The sequence below is a fragment of the Rhineura floridana genome, chromosome 4 (genome assembly GCF_030035675.1).
Source record: "Rhineura floridana isolate rRhiFlo1 chromosome 4, rRhiFlo1.hap2, whole genome shotgun sequence".
Taxonomy (NCBI): Eukaryota; Metazoa; Chordata; class Lepidosauria; order Squamata; family Rhineuridae; genus Rhineura; species Rhineura floridana.
In genome coordinates this window covers 190,250,263-190,259,261 of record NC_084483.1, presented here as the reverse complement: position 1 = coordinate 190,259,261, position 8,999 = coordinate 190,250,263, and the positions used below count along the sequence as shown (strand labels likewise).

Below are 8,999 nucleotides of genomic sequence, written 5' to 3'. Positions count from 1 at the left end.
GAAGCAATGTTGGTTCAGAAATCATAACCAAGGATTGGAACACAATTTGGGAATCCAGACCCTTTAGATCAGTCTCTAGCTTTCTTCAGAAACATTCTTTAAAATTAATAGATTGTTGGTAATTTACCCCAGTTCAGTTATCTAAGATGTTGTCTTCTTTACCCTCACTTTGGTGGAGAGGATGTGGTTCTTTTGGTACATACTATCATTTTTAGTAGTAATGTATTAATGTGCTGGAATTTAATTCATAAAGAAATGCTTTTGATTCTCCCAGATAAAATAGAGCTGTGCCCAAAATGGATTTTATTAAACATTTTTGAGGGAAATAATGCTGAGAAAGAACTGATTATATATATGCTGCTTGCAGCTTGTATTTCTATAGGTATTCAACTGAAAACACAGAATCTCTCACTGGACATGTGGTATCAAAGCTTGTGGAACACTGCGATCATGGAAAAAATAGCACATCACTTGGAAGTTTCACAAGAACAAGAACCTCCAGTTTCTATTTATTTCATTTGGTACCCTTTTACTTCGTATACAACAATTTCAATATTTACACAGGGACCTCACCTCATTATCACCTCATTACTGGGATATTTGGTAATATCTGTAATCTGACACCCTACTCCTTATAATGGTTTTTGTTGTTATATGCCTTCCAGTCGATTTCGACTTATGGCGACCCTATGAATCAGGGACCTCCAATAGCATCTGTTATAAACCACCCTGTTCAGATCTTGTAAGTATTGAAACTTCCCTTCCATACTGATGTTTTCTTCTGATAAATTTCTGTTTCTGTGGTTGCCTATATGTACTTTTTCCACAATTTTGTTTTTATTGATCCCTGGACTTGCTGCATGCCTCTGATGACATTTCTTTAAGTGTTTTGCTCTTGTACCTTTATTATTATTGCTGTATCTGTTGGAAAAAGAAATAGAAAATTAATAAAAATATGTTTGTTTTTTTAAATAAAGGTTTCTTTCATGGATGGTTGAAATAAAGCAGAGACCATTGTTCCCTTGGGCACTTTAGAAGAGGAGCATTGCTCAGTAGTAGAACATATTTGTCTGGAAAAGGTCCTAAGTTCAGCCCCCAGCATCTCCACAAAGCCCTGGGAAAGTCAGTGTAGACAATACTGAGCCAGATGGACTAATAATATATGGCATGTCAGTTTTTTTGTATTCCTGTGACTAACAAGAATGATGTTCCTTCTTCCATTCTATTTATTTATTACATTTATATACCACCTTTCCTCCAAGGAGCTCGAAGAGTTCCTTCTTCCGTTCTATTTATTACATTTATATGGTACCTTTCCTATAAAGAGCTCAAAGTGGTGTACCTGGTTCTCCCCTCCCCATTTTATCCTCACAACAAGCCTGTGAGGTAGGTTAGGCTGAGAGGCAGTGACCGGCCCAAGGTCACCCAGTGAGCTTCATGACTGAGTGGGGTCTCGAACCCTGGTTTCCCAGGTCATAGTCCAACACTCTAACCTCTACACCACACTGGCATTCTGCTCACAGTGGCCTTCAGCAAAGGACGTCTGAGATTCCAGGTTTGTTCATTTGTATGTTTAGTATAACCTGATGCCCCTTCATGCCAGAAAAGTTCTTTTAACCATCCATATCTCTGTTTTTTCTATATAGCCATCATCTCAGGTGTGGAATTAGTGACTATCTTGCACTCTACAGGAATTTTATATAGAGATAGCTCCCAAGAGATAATACAGCACATGTTTCTCTGAAAGCATCAAGTATCAGTGAGCCTTCTTGCTGAACTGAGTCTGTTGAGCAGCAGCGATTGACCATGATTTGCATTTGGCAAGAGCTGAGTCAGCCTAGTCTGTGGTTTTAACAGGTGATAGCCAGTAAGATAGAGTGGCATTCTATGCTAAGTTAAAGCCCTTATTAGTATTGGATCATTTATATACTCAGCATGTAAAAGATTAGACAAAGCAGATATAGATTAAAAGCTTACAAAAGAATAGAAGAAAAAAATGCAGGAGAGGTAAGGAAAGGAGAAAAAGAAAAGAAGCAAGTGTTACTGATGACTCTTCCCATCTCCCTTGTGGGTAAGAAACTAACAAGCACAGCAACAAGAATTCCCCTCAGGTAAGGTAAGGAAGAGAGAAGAAAAGAACTGTGAGAACATAATTCAGAGTCAAGGTTGGTGGGGGTGAGGAGGCATATATTGAAGCATCTATTGTTTTTCAAGCTGTTACCAAATTAATTATACAGTCAAATAATGATCATTTGATTATGTCAAATATTGTCATACGTTTCAATTTATCGGCATCAAAATCCTATACATAAAAGTAAGTCCAACTGAGTTCAACAGAGCTTACTTCCAGATACCCCTCGCTAGATCGTCACCTTGTAGTAGTGAGTGGGCTTGCGTGTTCCTATGAACCCTGTGAGCCATGCCGTTGGGAGTCATGTACTCCCAGCAGGGTCACCCATGGCGGTAAGGCCAAGGGAGAGGAACCAGACCAAGAACGATCCAAGAAAGTCCTCAACGGCAGAACAGGCAGAGGATAACAATGTGTATGTTACAACGGCTGTGAAGGCGGATGAAGGCTGCAGCAGATAAAGGACTTCCAATCATCATGGTACCCATGCCATTGGATCAAAGCCTTTTTCTGTCAAGATTGTGTGTTGATCGTGGTGCACCGATCTCCCCACATAAAACAAATTCATGCACAGGCGTCTTCTATAACAGAAGTCCCATGGCAATTGGCAAATAGCAACGGGGACATGACTGTGAAATCCAGAAGCCCCTAGTCATGGTCTGGTACATTGGCGGTGGATACAGATTCAGATGGATCCATTGTTAAAGACTATATTTTGGAAGACAATCTTACTCGGTCACGAGTGATCGCCAAGAAGAGACTTCCAGATAAGTGGGTATAGGACTGCAACATGAATCTGCAAATACTTGTAGTTAGTTCTAATGAAAAAGCATTATTTTGTTCCTGATATTTTTTATGATTATTGCATGTATTGCAACAAACCCATCTTCAGAATTATTTCCACTGGGTGAAAGAAAGTTGCCTCTTCCTGCCCTCTGTGTTTTTCAACCAAACCCTTAGAAGGTAAAATTACATCACTTGTGCGCCTTTCATTACAGAATTTGAACACAAGTAGACCTACAGTGTAGTCTTTCTGGAACACTGTCCACCTGCACAGTAATAAATGGTGTCCCCAAATTTTAGCCACTTAACCATTTACAGTTTTATTTCTGTAGACGCAAAGTGGCAGGGACAAACAAATTAGAAGAAAACCAACTGCATTTTATGTATGGGGTGCTATTTTCTCCCAGCCATTATTATGTGCTGGAGAATTTTTTTTTTCCTACAAAAAATGATCCAATGATGCAGGTTTAAGTTGTTAAACAGACTTTCTTCTTGAAAGCCAACAGACAGACTAGGACAAAAAAAGAACCCAACCAAATCTATTGATTTTTGACACTGGGGTGCTTTTCCATTCCACCCAGTGCTAACATGTTGAAATTAAAAATGTCCCAATGCTTTTTTCAAACAAAACAAATTATACAGGGAAACAGACTTAAGTGTCCTCTTTCTGATAAAATACACATGGGTTTCTTTTTGAGATATCTTTCTATCCACAGATGTATTGGAATTTTGCTTGGAATAGAAAATGTCCCTTCCCCCTAAAAAAAATTATTCTTTTTTTAGAGTGGTCTGGATTACTTAAGTACTTGTATTACAAATAACAGTGAAAAAAACAGGTCTGCTGTCCAGTTAATCAAGAGCACCTTTCCCCCTCAATCGAAAGGTGTCTGTAAGATGACTCTAACCAATTTACTAATTAAATGTTGGAGCCTTTATTGTTTTCACAACATGCTGCTGTGTACACACACACTTTGTCTTCCAGAAGTGACAAAAGTACTTCCTTGTATATGCACAGGCACCTGTTTTGAATGCAGAATTTGTATAGTGCTTGATTTAGTCTAGATTACCCTCTTGAACAAAATGTTGGCCAAAATGTATCATTTCCTCAGGGCCCTAACCCTCTGAAATGAGGTCCTTCTGATTAGTTAATTGGCTGGATTTGCTTTGGAATATTAGCAGAAACCAGTAATGATTTGAAACGAATGCTGATGAAAGTTAAAGAGGAAAACACAAAAGCAGGACTACAGCTGAACATCAAAAAGACTAAAGTCATGACAACAGAAGATTTATGTAACTTTAAAGTTGACAACGAGGACACTGAACTTGTCAAGGATTATCAATACCTCAGCACAGTCATTAACCAAAATGAAGACAATAGTCAAGAAATCAGAAGAAGGCTAGGACTGGGGAGGGCAGCTAGGAGAGAACTAGAAAAGGTCCTCAAATGCAAAGATGTATCACTGAACACCAAAGTCAGGATCATTCAGACCATGGTATTCCTGATCTCTATGTATGGATGTGAAGGTTGGACAGTGAAAAAGTGGATAAGAGAAAAATCAACTCATTTGAAATGTGGTGTTGGAGGAGTGGTTTGCGCATACTATGGACTGCAAAAAAGACAAATAATTGGGTGTTAGAACAAATTGAACCAGAACTATCACTAGAAGCTAAAATGATGAAACTCAGGTTAGCATACTTTGGACACATAATGAGAAGACATGATTCACTAGAATAATGCTGGGGAAAACAGAAGGGAGTAGAAAAAGAGGAAGGCCAAACAAGAGCTGGATTGATTCCATAAAGGAAAGCCACAGACCTGAACTTACAAGATCTGAATAGGGTAGTTCATGACAGATGCTCTTGGAGGTCGCTGATTCATAGGGTTGGCATAAGTCGTAATTGACTTGAAGGCACATAACAATCATACAGGAATAGCCTAAAGGGCCAATTCACCCCTGCACATAATTCACTTAACTTCTCACTTAATGGTTACTCAGCATTGGATGTTTGGCAGCTGAATGTGTGAATGCACTCCATTGAAAAGTAGATTTGGGCAACCTAGATTGAAATTAGAAGCCTGTCTGCAGGGTAAGGTCTTTGATGGATCATTTACACATGGATATTACACAATCAGTGACTGAGGAACATGCATGTGAAAGTGAGCGTTGAGTTGCAGCTGCTCTTGTTCAGATCCCAAGAGAGTAACTTCGTTAAGTTGTAACACCATAAAAGAGAAAAAGGGCAGTGGCACCTTCGCCTCACCTTACTGTTTGGCAGCTGCCAAATGGACTTTGCCTGCAGCCTTTGGGTTTTCTTTTACACACGTAATATTGTGGGTTTTATTGCACTGGCTTTGGTGAGAGGCAGTTTTTATGGCTATGGTATACAGCAATTAAATGTTCAATTCTCAGAAAAGGAGGGGCTGAAGATTGAGCAAACATTGGCTGACTTCACTCACTCACAGACTGTACTTCACTTTTGCCAGAACCAGAAGTATATTTGTACATGAAAAGAAAAATCTAAACCTTCAGGGAACCCCATATTCTAGACCAGTGGTTCTTAACCTTTTCCACTGCCAGCACACCTTGGATTTCCAAAATATGATGTCATGACCCCTGAAAAAATTCTGTTCATTTTTATTTTATTTTAATGTGTTTTAGCCTAACTTAGCTAAGATAAATGAATTTTAATATCTCTTGAACAACGCCTCACACCTCTAGAAAAAGTGTCTCACATCCCGGGGGGTGTATGCACCCCAAGTCAAGAACCGCTATTCTAGACAAAGAAAAACAGCATAATTCTGTAAATTATTATAGAATCTGTCATATATAGGCCGATATGCAACTTATTGTGAACTTGGCTGATGTGTTTGCAGGCAGATGTGTTTGAGCATGGAGAAATTTTGGCAAAGAAAGGAGAGATATTTAGATTTGTCATTTTTTTCTTTCCCTGAAATAGCACCTATATCTTTAACTACATGATAAACAGAATTTCAGCAGCAAAATATTTCCTGGCATGAAGATGCAATTATGGGGAAGCTCCATTTCTGCATGTCACAGAAACCTTGCTAGAAAAAAGTTGGCATACTAGTACTTAACACGCTAGAAGTGACTGAGTACTTGTTCCTTTTCTTTTTCTTCTTTTACTGGAAAATTCTGGCCACAAAAGGATAATCATACTTTTGTGTTCTTTTGTAAGTTGTTACATCAGTATCTGCACTGTGTAATAGTCCAAGCAATTCTTCCAGTAAGAATTTTAATCTGCCATCAAATTCCACACTGAATAGCCCTTCTCTGTCTTACCTGCTGCCACCGTCTTTTAAAATCATGGACCAGGCAAATTTAAGATGCAATCTAAATCCCTGATCCCCGACATTAGGAAGAGACAGCCCATAACAGTTCTGCTGGCCTCCAGAGTGGAGTTCCCTGTTCTGCTTGCCAAAATGGCAGGAGGAAGTATGGCTAGTGGGATTCTCCTCAGCGGTAGTGAGCAGAACCCCCCCCCCCAGCACAGGGTGTTCCAGGAGTCAGGAAGGCCCAGCTGGCCCAGGATCTGAACTGGCCCCAGTGCTGTCACTTGATGCCATCAAGCCTGATTCTGGCTAACTTGGCACACAGCAGGGTTTTACCTGCCTTCCACCCCAGTGAGTGCCAGGCTGCAGATGTGACTCCTGGTTCCCTGTGGGGTTGAGGATTGCTCTGTGAGCTCTTGGCAAACGCAGGCATGGTTTGTGGAGTTTACAAGCCCAGCAGACCCACTTTGAAAGAGAGACATTCTGCTTGTCTTGCAGTTAATTAAAGACACAAGAATCTTGTGAAAGTCACTCACAACACTGCTTTTGGCTAAGGAAACATGAGAGCGTTTCTTGTAAAAGCTTTTCAAATGGGTAAGCTGGTTTCTGGGTGGAGTCTCAGGGTGAGTCAGAAGTCTAGCAGAATTTCCCTCAGGGGAATCACAGAGGAAGAAAACCACAAGAGCACCTATATTTCTGACTGACTTAGTAGCGCCACATACTGAGTAACTATTGTTATTGGACCTATAAACTAAGTGCGTGTCAAAAGGCAAAAAACCGACGCTCTTCTGTTTCAAAACCAAAAGTCTCTTTAGACCAGAACCCTGTTTCTCCCAGGGGCCAACTGGATGGTCATGCTACAGATTCAAAATAAAGCTGCCACATGCTTAGGAACTGGAAAGGAGCAGAACACTTATCAACAAGGACTTGGTCTGACAGAGTCTGGCAATTGGCGCTTTATGGAAAAACTGACACAAGAATACAGTACTGACAAATTTACTGCTGCTTGGTATCCATTCCTTAGTCTTGCACCCGAGGGAGGGCCTAAGAGACAACCATCTTCAACTCACAGTCATTGGGCAGGAGTCCCCCCCCCACATTTACTATGGCGTAGTGCAGCCTTTCCCAACCAGTGTGCCTCCAGATGTTGTTGGACCACAATTCCCATCTTTCCTGGCCATTGGCAATGCTGGCTGAGGCTGATGGGAGTTGTGGTCCAACAACATCTGGAGGCACACTGGTTGGGAAAGGCTGGTGTAGTGGTTAAGGTGTCGGACTACAACCTGCGAGACCAGGGTTCGAATCCCCACACAGCCATGAAGCTCACTGGGTGACCTTGGGCCAGTCACTGCCTCTCAGCCTCAGAGGAAGGCAATGGTAAAACCACCTCTGAATAGCGCTTACCATGAATACCCTATTCGTAGCGTCACTGTAAGTCAGGATTGACTTGAAGGCAGTCTATTTTATTTTATTTTTTTCTCAGTAAACCCTGGTGATTGGCTAACAACTGTATTGCTGCACTGAATTTCTCGATATACATTTACATGCTATTGAACCAACAGATATATGTTTGTTGTTTTGTTTGAAAAACTTTAACAAACTTTATTCAAACAAAAGCTGCCAATATCATAATACCTTTATACCAGTCTTTCCTAATGATCCTTAAAATAAAGTTTGCCTTTTTCACAGCTGCCACGCATTGGCTCAATATTTTCATGGAACTAACTACCATGCACAAAAGATCCATTTCCTGGTTAGTCACTACCAGCTCAGACCCTTGCAAAATGTATTGATATTAATATTTTAAAATGAAATATTGCTAAATGAAATGGCAATAGAATTATTGTTCTTAATATTGATATTTTAAAGGTAGATTTAAAAAAAAACAAAACCGCTTTCTAAAATAGCCACAGAAAATCACTACATAAAAATCCAATCTGCAACAACAGAGAAGCTAATTAATAGAAAATTTGGTAGCAAATCTAAATTGGGCAGAATTCTAGCACATCCCTAATGACAAACCTAGGTTCATTAATTTCAGTGGGTTTACTCTAAGTAGAACATAATAGAACACAGCTCATATCAATTCAGTGCAAATCCTCTGGAAATACATTTTTTTGCATTGGGAGGAAGGGCAGGATATAAATTTAATAAATAAAATTTAATGTTGAATAGATCCAAAAGCAACCCTTTGAATCCTGCTCAGAATTTTGTTCCCAATCCCCAAATCTAATGTGGCAGCCTTAGTTTTTCCTTGATTTTTTTTTGCTTCATCCTTTCTAAAAGATGTGTAGCGTTCTACATATCTTACCAAAACAAAATGGCACTAAAGAGATTATTCCCTATTTAGAATTTATGAAGCGCCACACCCTACAGGAATTCAAAGCATTTCTCATGGGTTGTAATTTCCTCCTCATTTGATCTCTCTCTCTTTGGAACAAAACTGGGCCTATTTTACTTACTTATCCTATTTATGTATCAAATTTATCACACAGTCACTACACCTGATTGAGTAACAGGGAAAGGTGAGACAGTAAGGCTTCTTCTATCAGCTTGGCTGGGACCAGCTTCGGTTTGGTTCCTGTCATATTGGAAATGTCTTTCTACACTGTCATATATGATGTCATGGATGGGGCAGGTAGAGATGTGGCTGTCAAGAAACAGCTGGAAGCTTTTAAACGTCTACCCCCAATTGTTCCTTGTCAAGAAGGGTTTGCTGTCACCACTGATCAGCTGATCCGGGGTGTAAGCAAACCCACGAAGAAGGGCTGTGCTACAGAGTTGCTTACTGGGAAT

The 8,999-nt window shown here is 40.0% G+C and overlaps 1 long non-coding RNA gene across 1 annotated transcript; it reads right to left on the bottom strand.

The window, feature by feature from the left end:
- Positions 1 to 478: 478 nt before the first annotated feature.
- LOC133384524 (uncharacterized) lies at positions 479 to 2,925 on the bottom strand. The gene is made up of 2 exons (XR_009762598.1): positions 2,861 to 2,925; positions 479 to 921 (listed from the first exon to the last, which is right to left on the bottom strand). It is a non-coding gene; the product is annotated as an uncharacterized LOC133384524 (long non-coding RNA).
- Between the last annotated feature and the right edge of the window lie 6,074 nt (positions 2,926 to 8,999).